This window comes from Pteropus medius, unplaced genomic scaffold (assembly GCF_902729225.1).
Source record: "Pteropus medius unplaced genomic scaffold, Ma_sr-lr_union100, whole genome shotgun sequence".
NCBI lineage: Eukaryota > Metazoa > Chordata > Mammalia > Chiroptera > Pteropodidae > Pteropus > Pteropus medius.
In genome coordinates this window covers 5,183,274-5,198,681 of record NW_024350325.1, presented here as the reverse complement: position 1 = coordinate 5,198,681, position 15,408 = coordinate 5,183,274, and the positions used below count along the sequence as shown (strand labels likewise).

At 30.9% G+C, this 15,408-nt stretch overlaps 1 protein-coding gene across 1 annotated transcript in view; it reads right to left on the bottom strand.

Annotated features, from left to right (window-relative positions):
- Window positions 1-15,408, bottom strand: part of SGCZ (sarcoglycan zeta) — a 541,352-nt gene that overhangs the window by 17,466 nt on the left and 508,478 nt on the right. The gene's annotated exons all lie outside the window — the stretch shown is intronic.

The following is a 15,408-nucleotide window of genomic DNA, read 5'->3' as shown; positions in this document are numbered from 1 at the left end:
AGTTGACTTCATATGGGGTCATAGTTACCTGAAGAGCTCATTCACTCTAACACTTTCCTCAGGCAACTGAATGATACTTTAAGCTTTCCATTAGTGACTCCATTTGACTTTCCAGGTTTTCAGAGCTTTTCCATAATTTAACTGAACAAAATAGAATGATGTTTCTTTTCAAAAATCAAATGTGAAACATTTTTTAGAATAAGATGAAGACAAAACCTCTCATTTCTTTTGTAATTTCACATAAATGTTTTAGAATTTTTTTTTAAATAAACTTTATTTTATTGTGGTTTAATCATCTTCATATATCTTGGTGTAAGAATGTCATGCCTGCTCCATCAATGGCCTCAGCACTAGCATAATAATACAGTCCAATTTAAAAATACAAAATTTAAACCTAGAAAATGAACCTGCTTCTGCTTTTTGTGAAACAATATAAGTAGATTGATTCAATAGGGAATTTAGAAATTGCCACCAGGAAATTAGAGTTAATATTTAAATTTCTTGAAAGTAAATTGTTATATAAGGAATATGGTGAAATATACTAAAGTTGCCAGATGACACCGCTACATAAAACAACAATACAGATATTGATCTTAAATCACAGCAGAAGAGGTTGTTTTTTGTTTTTTGTTTTTTTTTTCCCAGACCATAATATGGTTTAATGTATATTATGGTTCTAAGGGTAAATTTATAAGGTTCTGTTGCAGTAAATTCCTAATATTACAGATTTCAGTTTATAAGCCAAAAGCTATTGGCATTTGTTCACCTCGTACTGGGTTTTAGTAGTTGTTGGTATTTTTTTTCCAAAAGAGGCTTTGTAGGGCATATACTATTATATGGGAAAACTATTAGAAAATTATTGCTTTAAGGGGCTTACTCTTTCGATATTTTGTAAGATCTTTATTTCTGTGAGCGATAAATTCTTAGAGATAGTTCTTTAAAAGTAAAGTAACAGTTTTAGATAAAATTCGAATTTTGTGATTGTTGTGGGGGGGGGCATTAGAAACAATGTTCCAAGGTATAAATTTTCATATCTTATGGAGAGACTGCTTTGGCATTTAAAAATAAGATCTAACTTCCAAAAAGGTATTATCCATGTGCAAAGTCAAAATATAAATTTCTACTATTCTATGATTTTGAAAACTTCTCAAATAAGATAACAGAAATGTAATTAAAGAACAGTAGTAATGTTTATTTTCAAACACAGAATGACACACAATAATTTAGCACAGAATATATCATTGAAGTAGAATGCTATCAAAAGTTTAATTTTCTAAAGAGGATTAAAAACTGATAGAGGTCTCAAATCTAAGCATTGATATAGAAAATTACTGATGATTTTTAAAAATGATTCTTGAGGAAATAAATTTATAATCATACCACCTAAGGAGCTAAGTTGAAAATTGAATAAAGTAACATAAACAACTGACTACGTGCAGGCCTTCAGATGAGAAAATTAATCTTAGTCTCTCCTTTTTTGTCCCAGAATGAGCCAAAGGGGCAAAAATTAATAATCGACAATGATAATCTTACAAGGAAATCAGTGGAGTATAAAACCATCTGAGCCAGGCACATAAGCTCATAAAATAAAGATCAAAAGTAAAATAAATTTTATATATATATATACACAGACACACAGACACACAGACACACACACACACACACATATATTCCATGAATTGGGAAATAGACTAGGCTTAGCCATTAAATTTATAAATTACCAAATTAATTTTGAATTTTGGGTAAACAGTAAATCTTTTTTTTATAAGTATGTGATATTTGAAGGAAGTATACTTATACTATAAAGAATTTATTTATCTAAAATTCAAAATTTGCTGGTTATGTATTTTACCTGCTAACTCTAATAATTAGTTAACATTTATCTGGCACAAAGATTTCAGATTTGACTTATCCTCACATCAAGAAAAGAAAGAATGTGTGATGAATTCTCACATTGTAAGCTACAGAAATCATAGAAATCAAAATGAAAGAGAAAAAGAAAAAATGACAAAAAGAAACATAGTTTAGACATTTATTAATATGTATATTTAAGCTTACTGACTAAATAAACATTTGCATTTTATTGCTTTTGTAAGGGGCTGTTCAAAAGGATACAACATTCATTTCTGATCGACTGAATAGATGTTAAAGGATATTTCAGATACCTTAAAATGACAATGATGCTGTAAGACAGGTAAAATATAAACTGTTAACTATTGGAATGGTCAGAAAAAATAAGGCACACAAACTTCAGGGTCAAAAAGCACTGAATCTCAATCATATGATAATTTCTGGCTTTAAAACAAAAGAATCAGGATGGCATATTCCGCTTTGTTGGAAAGGAGGTTCTGCTTTAAAGACAGTTTTAAGACATAAGCGAGGATGCTACTCTTTACCAATGCTCAACATAAAATGTCACTACAAAAAAAAAATCATTAAAATTACATTTACATATCCCTCCTAATGTGGTTATATATACTGTAATTGCTCTATTTTAAGCTACTCATTATCAACATGTTGTTATTGATAGATCTTTAGGGAAGTCATTTGCGCCAGAGATGCAGCACAAGAAATGGAAATCAAAACACTTGGTGCTCCCAGGTTCTTCCTCAAATTTATAGTAACTTGAAAAAATCATTCTGTGAAATGTAGCATCTTTCCAGCCATCAGCCTCATGAACTCTACTACAGTCGATTTCAGATAAAATTATATAGGGTTATGGGCTTTGTGTGGAGGACAAAGGTAACTCTATGCTTTGAAATATCAGTTTAACACAAATTACCTCATTTTTTTTCTCATAGACCTTTTTCATATAAGTAGATAATATACTGTTTATAAATTTTCATATCTTATGGAGAGACTTGAAAAATGAGAAAGCTATAATTGCAAAAATTAAATACCTCATTAATGAGGCTAGAATCTTGGCCTTCAGGTTTTAAGTATACACTATACTTAGAAATTAGTAGACTAAGAAAGCAACTCCGGCTCCTTCATTTCTACTTAAGTGACCTTGAGAAGTTATTTAATCTCTACAAACTTTAATTTTCTCAGATATAAATAAAAATAGTAATGTCAACTTTACAGTTTTGGTTAGGTTTTTTTTAAAAAATAGGATATAAATGTATCCTGGGTCATTGTAAGAATCAGCATTTCTAATTCTATCACTTTCCTTTATAAAAATCAGCCACAGAAGATGTACACATTTTGTCTGTAGAGTTAATGGCCCAACAGGATTCACTCATTAATACAAAAAATCTTTTTTTCCAAAATAGGCTCATGCTGAATTTTGAAATCTAAACTTTAGACACTGTGAAGGAATTTTTAAATGTTAAATAGTAAATGAATTTTATTAATCAAAAATCTATTCAGTAAATCAAGGAATTCCCTAATGCAGCTGCTCAGGTGTCAAATAAGATAGGTCAATGTTCAACTAAGCTCTGAGAAATTTATGTTCAGCATGATCTCATTTTTAAGTGAACTTCATCCTAATGTTTAAAATATTGAAGAAATATGAAAACAAAAATGTGTTGACTTTCCTGGGTTTTATATTGATTAGTTTTCTGTGCAGGATATATAGATACATCATTTGAATAACTGGAGCAGGGAAAACAGTCATTAACTCTATGAGGGTTTTAGTTTTTTTAAAAAAATCAAAGAAATTGTTAAGGAAAGTAGTACTGGACACCATTTCTTAGACTATTTCTCTTTTCAATGTGAAATCTTAGTCACTGAATTAATAAGAATTACAACATAGCAATTAGCTCTAAGAACTTAAGGGGGAGAAAACTGAGTGATTATGAGCCATGCCACTTCCCATATCCAATCCATGGGATTGTTAGGATTCTTAAATCATCAAAATTCATTTAACCATTGACAATATTTTAAATTCCCACACTGGACTCAGGCTGCAGTACAGGGCAAATACATCTAGATCTCAGGGGCAAAAATATTTCTATTTATTCATTATCTTCATGTTTGATCCTGTGCTACTGAATATAAGCAAAAGTCTTTGGTTAAATTAAAAGTCACTATCAATCATTATTATTATTATTATATCATTATTATTCTGTTTGTGATCAGGGCCCTCGCACTTTGTCTGGTATAATATCATTAATATGTCTATCTGAAGTTGTTGAATAAATGAATATTTTCATTGCTTGAAAGTGAGACAAAGAACATGGCAGCAGAATGCTGCCTAGGAAGATAGAGGTCTTCATTCTTCACTGGGCCTCGGTATATGCTGTCGCAAAGGGCTTCGAAGGAGGAGGCTAACTCCTGGCACAGAATACTTGCTGCTCTGGAGAGCCATTGAAAAAAGAGAGAGAGAGAGAGAGAGAGAGAGAGCGCGCGCACGAGAGAGAGAGAGAAAATAGAAGGGAAACAAAGAAACCAAGAAAGGCTGGGACACCTCCCACTGTGGGAAAGGAGGCCAGAGAGTAGAAATATATAAATTCTATTTTTATATTGTGTGTCTTGATATTTGCCAAATGATCTCCTGCTGCCTTCAAGTTTTCAGTAAAATCTACCATGATCAATTACATTTTTTGAGTTTTTCATTTGTTTGAAGAGGGGCAAAGAAGAGTATGAATCTCACACTCAGAACAATAAAACAGAAGAGATAACAGGAGAGGAATCTAAGGTCAAGAACCAAAGGCAGTTAAGAGAATTTGAACATGTATCCCCTGCTTTATGACTATGACAATTCATGGAAGTTTTAGCAGCATTTAAAATTTCTACATTAGAATAGAGATGAGGTCCAAGGGCAAATACATCTGGATCTCAAGGTCCAGAAAGATTCTTATTTATTCATTATTTTAAAATTTGAACCTTTGCTACTGAATATTTCAAATTCTTTGGACATCCTCACACTTTGCTTTCTGTTTCCTTTATTTGCATCCTCTTTCTCCCCAAATTTAAATTGGTAAAAGTCAAAGATTGAACAAGGAACACTTTCATTCTATTCTTAGATCTGCTTATAATTCATTCTTTGATGTCTGACAAGTACTTCAAGCCCTCTGGATGTTATTTGTAAAATTAGGCTCGGAATAACATGATTTCTAAGGTAACTTCTAACAGTCACAGTTACGTGATTTTTTTTTTTCAAACATGTCAAAATGTATATACTGTAACTTCTCATTTTTCCTTAAATACAAATAAAAATAAGTTTGTCCCTATAAATCGGGAGAAAAAAATATTTGGGGGAAGGAATGGAGTAATCAATTTGCAAAAGTAAATTATTAACTGTCATTTCTTTACTCCATTGAAATGATTTCCTCTGAATCCTGAAAACATCATTACCCTTATTAAGAAGAAATGCCGACACAATTCAACATACATCTCCTCCTTGTGTTATTTTAATAATCTAAATGGTGTTCCTGCTTCCAGATAACGCCACAAAATACAACATACACATTGCTAGACTAATCATATCAAACCTATTGATATCCTACTTGTACAAAAAGCTGTAATTATTTTCTTGGATCTTGCTTTCGCCCAGCGTTTAAGACTTTTGTAACCTGACTCCATTCACTTATACACTTTTTCCTCTACTTATATATAAAATATCTTTACAAATTTTCCCACCTATTAATGTAAATATAATCTGTTCATTCTCTGAACATATTTAGGGTTTACTACCTATACCACTCATTTGGAACCTGTCATATTTATTCTGAAGTTTTACATTTTAAATTATATGTGCTACTGTCCTTCTAGGCTAAAAAAATAAAGACATAGTCCTTATATCTCACTATATTCTGTGTACAACATGGTGTCTTATATAGGTAAGATAATTTATAAATATTGATAAGAATCAATAATTTAAGAACCTTATTTTGAAAGAGTTTTTCTCCTGTTTCTAATCCTAGTTTGTTTACTGATGCACTCAAGTCCTAAACACTAAAATAAGAAACTGGGAAAGTATGCTGAGATGTTCTTTCTTGTTCAATTTTCTCATTAGTTTACTTCTTGCTACAACTTCAAAATTACTTTTATTTTCTCCCAATTATTACTTTATGCCACTGCCAAATAATGATTCAAAACACAAAGTTGACAGTGTAATTTTCACTTAAAATACTTCAAATATCCAATTACCTATAGAAGTTAAGCCCAAATGCCTTGGAGGACTTATCATTTACTAGTTCTATGCATTTTATACTTCAGTAAAACTCTTACAGATTTTGAAATACTATGGATCGTCATGAGTACTACTACTTCCCAGCATACTCCTCAACTCTCCTCCCTTTTTTATGGTAATCTCTACTCATTCTTCAGGATCTGATTCTAGATTATTTTCTCTGTGAAACATATTATGTGTCTTTGCTGCTCTTCTTCCCTCTGCTCAGCTTCCCTAGCTCTTTGTAAAAGTTACTGGTATAGCATTCATCTTGCTGCTTTGCAATAAGCTTTAAACTTATACCTAGTAATTTATGAGTCCCTAGAACTCAAGGATTTTGTCTTAATCAATTTTGTACACTTAGTACTGCTCTTGATTCTGATATATAGTTGAGGATCAGTAAATCAAAAAAAGAATGGGAATGAAAAAATGGATAAGAGCATAAATAAATTAAAAATCATTCCATTTTATAATTTATATGTAAACCATGTTAAGTTTCTGTTTCCTGGTATATTTCTATAATATTTTAATATAGCTTTTAATATCCTGAGGTGATGATCTTAATTTTTTAAGCTTATTATAAACCTAGCCAATGTTAATTTTTTTCATAAAATAGGGAAACTATTATTAAATTGTTCTTTCTGATGAAAACAAAAAATCAGCCATGTTGATCAGGATAAGCTGCCATGATTTCCAAAAAGAAATTACTTTAAAATCTGTTTTTATTTTTTATTCAACATTTTTCATAATTATAAAAATATTACAAGGCATTCACTCTCAGATGCCAAATCATGTCCTCTCTTCCACTTCTAAAAGGTTTCAGGAGATAAAAAGAGATAATTGAAAAGACACTTCGTGATCAGATATAAAATACATTATAATAAATTTATTTTCCTCAAGATGATGTACATTTAAAAAAAAATTTGTAACTAATAAAGAAAATTAGACTTAAATTTATCAGTACTGGAAATGATGCAGTCTCTTCTTGCTCATATTTTTGAAATTTCAAGTAGATTATATTTTACTAACATTTATTTCTCTGATTTTTGGTGGAGAGAAACCCTTCATTTGTTCTCTCCATGACTTTTACTAAAGCAAAAATAAGTGAAAATAAATTATTTTTGAATATAATAAATATGTGTCTTGATAGAAACTGCATCTAGGAAACAATATAAATAATTCCTTTTTAAAATTTTTACCTCCAAAATTTTTTTTATAATTGTTTAGCAGAGCTTTCTTCATTTACTCTGAGGATATATATTTTCAGGAAATAATAAGTAAATCCAAGGTCATTTCCCCCCCGATTTTAATGACCACTAAAGGAATATGAAGCAATACACACTCGAGGCCCTTAGAAAATACAAAATGAAAAAGTGTCACCAAGAACACGTCTTAGGCAAACATAATCATAAGATTCTATTATTATGGATTTATTAAAAGGCAGCAGTCTTTGAACTGATTTGTCACTACATTGTAAACATTCTAACAGAAATTGAAATATAAAAATATAAAATAACTTGATAAGTGAACTACCTATACTGCTTTTGTTCATTTTTATTTCAAAAGACTTCATAAGAGATTAATTCATGATGAGATTTAGAAAATTATTAAGACCAGATCTCTAGGTGAATTATCTTTTGACCAAATTTAAACAATCTTTTTAAGCTTTGAAACAATCTAATAGTATATTTAGTTTTGAGGTCTGGACATTTTACCTAACATACAGATAGAATAGCTCATACTTGTCTGCTTCTTTAAGGTGACATTCATTGTTATGCATGCATGTTTTCTGTATAACCCTTTCCTTTATCAATTCCATCATTACTCAATCCATATGCAATTTAAGCTTTTCTGACCCTTGCGTAATTTATTTAAAAATCTACTGTCAGTTGCACATTTCTTTGGGGAAAAAAGTGAATACCTTAATCCTATCTTTTATGACTTTTTTATTCTTTAGTTTCATCACCCTTATTTAGATTACTTTCTGAAGAGAAGTAAAATGGACTTTCTACAGCTGTCAGTCATAGGCTGGGAGACTGTGTTTCCTCCTGGCACACTGTGCTGAGCATTACCAAACAGAATGCACAGGAAGAGGGACTCGTCTCAGCAGCTCTTTTATTTCTTAATGTTTTTTTCATTTGTTTGTTTGTTTTTCCATTAGGATTTTTGATACATTGTCATCAAAATGCTTTCTATGGAAATAAAAATCAGTAGAGAAGTTGTCTAAAGAGATGGTACTTGATTGTCTTCAGTGGCTTCAGATATTACATTTGTTTATTGATCTGAAAGATTCAACAATCTTTATTTCATTCTGAAAAAAATAAAAACTTGCATGTTCAAAAGATGCTAATTCTATAAGCAGCTTTATAAACCTGAGCTACATGGTTAGTTTATACAAACTGACATGTGAACACAGCTAAAATATTTAACATGGTATCTCATTAAAAACAATTTAGTGATACCTTTTTTTCCTCCCACGATATCTAAGTGGTTCTAAAAAATTAGAATTTGACCTGTCAGTTTTGGAGTATGTCTGCAAATGTGGGCAAAGTCAGAATCTGGAATCTTTGTACAGTCAACTTGCCTTATTATGGATGTTTTCACTCAGTAATAATCAAGTTTTACAATAATTCAGGTGAAAAATGAAAGTCTCAAAAGCCTATCATCTAATAACAAGATAGTGTGGCATACATAGATAGAGCCTAATGGGAAAAAGCCAGGTAAACAGACTTCAGAAATCAGTTGTAATGCCAAAATAAATTCCCTTCATCCTTCTGTTTCTGAGATTATTATTATTGTTATTATTATTATTTCATTATTATTATTTTTTGCCTCTTGTCAGATTGCTCTTGAGAATTTTGTTATCACTTGCCTTGTAATTCAATGCATGTCAATAGGTAAACGAAGAGAGCTCCATTTCGTGGTGTTTTCTACCCACAGGAGAATTGGTATCATAACTTTTAATTGAAAGAAATGGCAGGTTTTCACCAGAACTAATCCGTTTTCCTCTATAATAAAGTTTCTTCACCAAGAACACTCATGGCATTCCCAGTTGTGATTACTCTGAATACCTTTACATTACCTTTAGAGCAATTCCAAGCAGAGAAAGCACTAAAGCTTTATGCAAATCATAACTGATCTAAGCATCCACAGTTTTCAGGGAAGTCCAGGGATCTTCAAAACTCTTGTGTTATTATGTCATCTGCATTTTATGTGTGTGGTCTGTTTATGTGCCACACCAGCTATCCTAAAAGATGGTGGCCCTCTGAGTTACAAAAATAATGCTTCAGAGTTTACATTAATCTTTTGATATAAACAAGTCTGTGCTGGTAAATCATGGGTAATGTACAACAGAATAATCAAGATTTGTACTTCTACATTCCTATAATCTTTTGGTATACTCAGCAAATATCTCACCATGGACTGGTTAAACAGATATGTTGTATTTTCAATATAAATTGTTCATATTTTTCCCTAGAAAGCAAGCATAAATTGTGACAAAAATGTTTATATCCATGAGTATGTGTGTATACATATAGATAATAGTATCTCACTGGAAAATACCTGATTCTGATGTTTTTGTTTGTGAATACTGATAATAGTCCCCACATAAAATTCCAGCCTAACAGAAACTTATCTAGAGCAGGGGACCCCAACCTCTGGGCTACAGACTGGTACTGGTCCTGGCCTGTAAGGAACCGAGCTGCAAAGCAGGAGGTGAGCAAAACTTCATCTGTATTTGCAGCCGCTCCCCGGAGCTAGCATCACAGCCTCAGCTCCACCACAGGTCATCAGGCATTAGATTCTCATGGGAGCACTAGCCCCTGGTGCCAAAAAGGTAGGGGACCACTGAATTAAGTAATACCAGGAACATCTGTTTCGAATTTGTCATAGGAATATAAATTTGGTTTAACAACAGAAACTTAATTAATAAATTCTCCATAGCAATGTATTACATTACTTATTATATCAAAAGGTACAGACGAATCATTTCAGAATTCAGGATTCTTTCATGATTAATAACAACAATAATTATCAGCTTTTGGGAAAAATATAAATGGAAATGAATTTCTTTCCAATGACATGCATCACCTTCCACAAAACCTACAGCATCCTCGAAATTATTGGTGAATGTTAAACATTTCATTTAGGAATAGCAACAATACAAAGGTTTACTACAGTTCTTGTCTTACTACATGGTAGTAAGGGAAGGAGAAATGCAGATATATGAAAAACATTTTCTTTGGGGAATAAGTAACAAAATTCTCATGCTTTCCAAATAATATGGCTTTCTTCATAGAAAACCTAAAAGAACTTACAGATAATTTAATTAAATTGATAGTAACTCACTTTGACTTAAAATTTAATAAAAGTTCTGTGAGACCTTTATAGGTTGCATTATTAAATTTAATCAAAAGACATTAAAATGATTTTAAATATAAGGTGAGTATAATGTAACCATAAATAAGATCTAAATCTAGAGTTGTTAATTTCTTGAAAATCTTGAATAGATTAATGTACTCTCAGATAATCAATAATATTGTCATAGAAACTGACAAGCTGATTCTAAATCTATATAGAAGAGTACCGGGCCAAGAATAATAAGGAAATTCTGAATCCCTCCAAAAAACCAAGTGGGCAGATTTTCCCTACCAGATAATAAAACTTATTATAAAGTTCTAATAACTAAGTCAGTGTGGCTGTAAAATAGAGATAATGAAATAGACTAATGGAGTAAAAGAAGGCCTCCAAAACAGACCAATATACTTACATCTCTGTAGGATTTAGATTTATAAGAGTCATTATTGAATATGTGGCAAACAAGTAACTATTCAATAAATAATGAGGAAAACCAAATTGTGTTTATCACCAAAATCAATTTCTGCTGGATTAAAAATAGGATGGATAAAATTATTAAATGTATAGAAGACAATATATGAGTTCATTTTTTGACTATGAGAAAGATTTCTTATATAGTAAAAAATAAATGATAAAGTTTATATATAGAAATCAAGAATTTTTGTTTAACAAAGAACAACATAAATTAAAAGGCAAAACCTTGTAAATGGAGAAGACACTGGTAACACATAATTGACAAGACCGATTCCTAAATATATAAAGAACTCTTAAAAGTAATGAGAAAAAGATAAACAAAACAAATAAAAAAATGATTAAGAGCTTCAAGAGACACCTTATGAAAGAAGGACCGTAAATAAGTAATAACATATTCATCTGGAAAAAAAGCTCAGTTTAGCTGAATTTATTAGTAATCAAAATAAATCAAATTAAAAGTGCAATGTGGTACCAAGTTAAACCCTCTGGTTTCACAGACAATTTAAAGTCAAAAATATATTTTTTTATGGAAAGGTAAGGATAATTTCTTAAGACAAAATATAAACAAAGCTTTAAGAAAACAATTGATAAATTTGACTCTATAAATATAATTTTTTAATAATAAAAGATACCATAAACAAAGTTAAAAGCAAAATATGAATATGTACACATAGGTGTACAGTAAATATAACAAAAAACATTCATAAAATATAATGAACTCCTACAAATTAATAAGAAAAACACAAACAACTTATTTTTTAAAAAGACAAACACATGAATGCATAATTTACAGAAAAAGAAACCTCAATTGTCAATACAATAATTAAAAAAAAAAAGCTCTATATCAGTACAAATAGAAGTCATAAGGTCACTGGATGAGCATAGAAAATGATGCGTTTTCAAAATACACCGAGAATTTTGTTATGGGTAGAATATTTAACAGATTGAGGTAAGTGTTAGTATAAGTAACAAGAAAAAAGTTTTAAAAGCGATTCTAATAAATGTTTCAGAGAAAGAATATCATATGGCATTACAAATAATTTAATGATTATGATTTAAATGGGTTTTCTGGCCTCCTTCCATTCTCTCTTGTATTATGCCTCTTTACCCCTGGTCATTTTATAATTTTAATGGTAACATAATAAAAGTTTTTCTATGTCAGAACATTATTGGATTTGAATTTAGATTTTTTTCTTTCTGTGTTGCAGAAAGAAAGTAAAGACATATTGCAGAAAGAAAGTAAAGACATATTCAAAGTAAAGACATATTAAAAATTAAGAAATGTTATTTAACATGATTGATCTTTTACACATGGATAGATTTCAAGAAGCACAAAGATACATGACATTAAATAGTAATCCTGAGTTTTGGCACAAAGCCATAAAAGACACAATTAGAAAGTTTAAATTCTTTTTCAGTCCACTGTCCCTGCATACCTCTGGCCTTCAGAGCTGGAAATATTTCCTCTGCATCTGTCACCAGGTTTATACACACTATATAGTCCCTAGTGCTCTTTTATCTGCTGACAAGGAGAATACTAAAACTTATTGCAGTATGACCCAGTTCTCTTCTGTCCATGGTATTTCCATGCCCTTGTAAATATATTTCTGGATGTATTAAAGCAACAATCTACTTTATTCAATTTAATAACTGATCTACTTTGTTAGGAAAGGTAGTTTTCATATGAAAGAACTAGGCTTAAACTTGAAAAACCAGTCGAGTCCATATTGCATCCTTTTTAATGTAGGTCCAAAAACTTTAGACATTATTTGTTATGAAGAGTCATTTCAAAAGTTTGAGCTCAGAGTGGCACAATGGTATTAAAGATATAGTTTGTGGTGTAAATTAGAAATAAACTGATTCATTGTAAATGAACCTCTCCCTCCCAAATTAATTTATTAGAATCTTTTCTAGAGACCACAATATTAGAAAAATCTCCTGTCATGTTAATTTGCATTGTCTTCATGGCTGAGATAATGCGTTATTCACTATTTTTCACTTTAGGTTCACAGCAAATGGATGCCGTTATGTGGCATATCTATATATGTATAATGCAGTATATTGTGTACATCACAATTGGTTAGCCTTATTGGTATTTGTAAAGTCAGTTTAAGAGACTTACGATCTGTGGTGGTTCAGAGATATGGAAATTTTCATTCACTTTTGATAAAAAAAAAAAGTAAGGAGTATCTTCTAGGGTCCTTATGCTTTAAACGAACAATTCGATTTCAAGGAATTTAACCTAAAGAGATCGTTATTCATGTGCAAAAAGATGTAAAGGAAGTTGATAACAGTCCTGTTCAGGTTTATTGGATATAATGCAAATGCCCCAAAATAAAGAATTAATTAATAAACTATTGTGATTTAACAAAATGGAATATTTTTAGCCATTTAAAATATTATAGAACACTACTGATTGGCACAAATTAAATATTAATATTAGATATTAATAAGATATGCATAAATATCTGTGTTCTGAAAGAGTCTTAAACATCTCCAGTGGTCAAAATTCCATTAGGCAGCATTCTTTTTAAGTTGTAGTCATCCTCATTTTCTTTCTCTTCGTTTTCAGGCCCTTTTCTTTCTCCTTTACCCTCTTTAGAAACTCAAACTTAATATTCAAAAACATTTGGGAAACATTATTTCATCTTGAAGTTTTCAATGTTTACATATAAAAGAGATTTTAAAAGTATAAAAGAGATTTTAAAAGTATTTTGCTAAAAAGTGAACCAGCTACCTTAACAAAATGTACACAATTCTTCTTAAAAGGTAGCAATATCTCAATGAGGTGTCTTAAATAGAAGTATTTTGTTATATCCTTTAGAGATAAAAGACTGTTTAAGTTAATATTATCTAAAGATAAATCAGACTGTCTTAAGAGGTTTTGAGAGTTCTGTCACCAAGTATTCAAAAGAAGAATGCCTGACCACATTACAAAGATAAAATAGAGATGACTCAAACTTGGTTGGAAAGGGAAATAATTAAAATTTAAGATAACTTTAAAGCTGAAATCCATATTTATTTTGTCCATCATGAATTAAAGAAGTGATGCTGGTTGCTGAAAGGTTATTCTGATTCATTTGTTATAAAGACCAAAACCAGGATAATTATCAATAATTACCAACTTCATTTAATTTTTCAGTCATAAGCTTAAAAGAAGCCATGCAATAAAATGTTATTTGCCAATTTTGTATGGGTTTTATATTTGTATGTGGGAAAAGGAGCAATGTTAAAAGACTTGTAGGGTAAATAAGAAACCGATCTTATAAATGAGTATTATATTTGGTATAAAGAGATCGGCACCATTTATATTATAATTACGTTATCCTTAAACATTTTCTTTCCCACTTTTCAATGCACATCACATGAAATCAATAGCTCATTTCTAGATCATGGTCAAAATCTATATATTTTATTTTCTGAATGAAATGGGCAAATTTCCTTGGCTCACAGTGGATTTCAGCCACAGATGTGGAGGACAGTTCCAGGGCACCTCCGACTCATATTCACTGTATATCCATGTCAAGCATGTTCTGAGCCTCGCTCTGCTTCGCAGAGCCCTGGGAAGCATTCTTAGCACAAGCATCAGCAGAGGGTCACCCAAGAATATCTTGCTGGGGAGTTAACACTCCTGAGACAACTTTCAACCAATGGGGCAAAGAGCTGATGAATAAATGCACCAGACTTGTGCCTTTCAGTTGGACAATTATTAAAGGCATTTTGGAAATCCTTTTTTTTCAAGGGGGTTGGTCACATTTTGAAGAGGAAAATTTTTTGTCCTAATTTCAAGTCATTTGTATAATGCTCTCCTATACATATCACTGATCCTTAGATTAACCTTGTGAGGAGATTAGAAACTAACAGATGAAGAAATTAATAACACTGTTCCTCCTTCCTTCATCCACTTCCTCCTCGTCCTCTTCTTAGAAATAATAATGATCATGTCTTACATTTATTGAACATTTAAACTACTTCAGTCATGTGTTAAGCACTGAAAAATAATGTCATTGAACATTTAAACTACTTCAGTCATGTGTTAAGCACTGAAAAATAATGTCATTGAACATTTAAACTACTTCAGTCATGTGTTAAGCACTGAAAAATAATGTCAAATAATATAATTCTCACAACAAAACTGAGAGAAAAAATAATAATATCACTATTTTACAGTTGAGGAAATGAAGGCACAGAGGGGATAAATAACTTGTCCAAAGATATGGAGCATTTACACACCTAGGGTTAGAAAAAGTACAAACTAGTTATGATCTGAGTGCAAATATAGTCACTCCTAGTAGTTTTTTTTTTTTTTTCCCACTATCAATTCTGAATTCAAGAAAGTAGGAAACCTATAACCATTATTTCTGTCTTCCAGGAACTTTAACTTTAGTGAGTAAAAATATTGTTTGATGAAATAGATCGATTATTAGTATGGTAGCAGAATAACCCTCTTCCCATCCTGC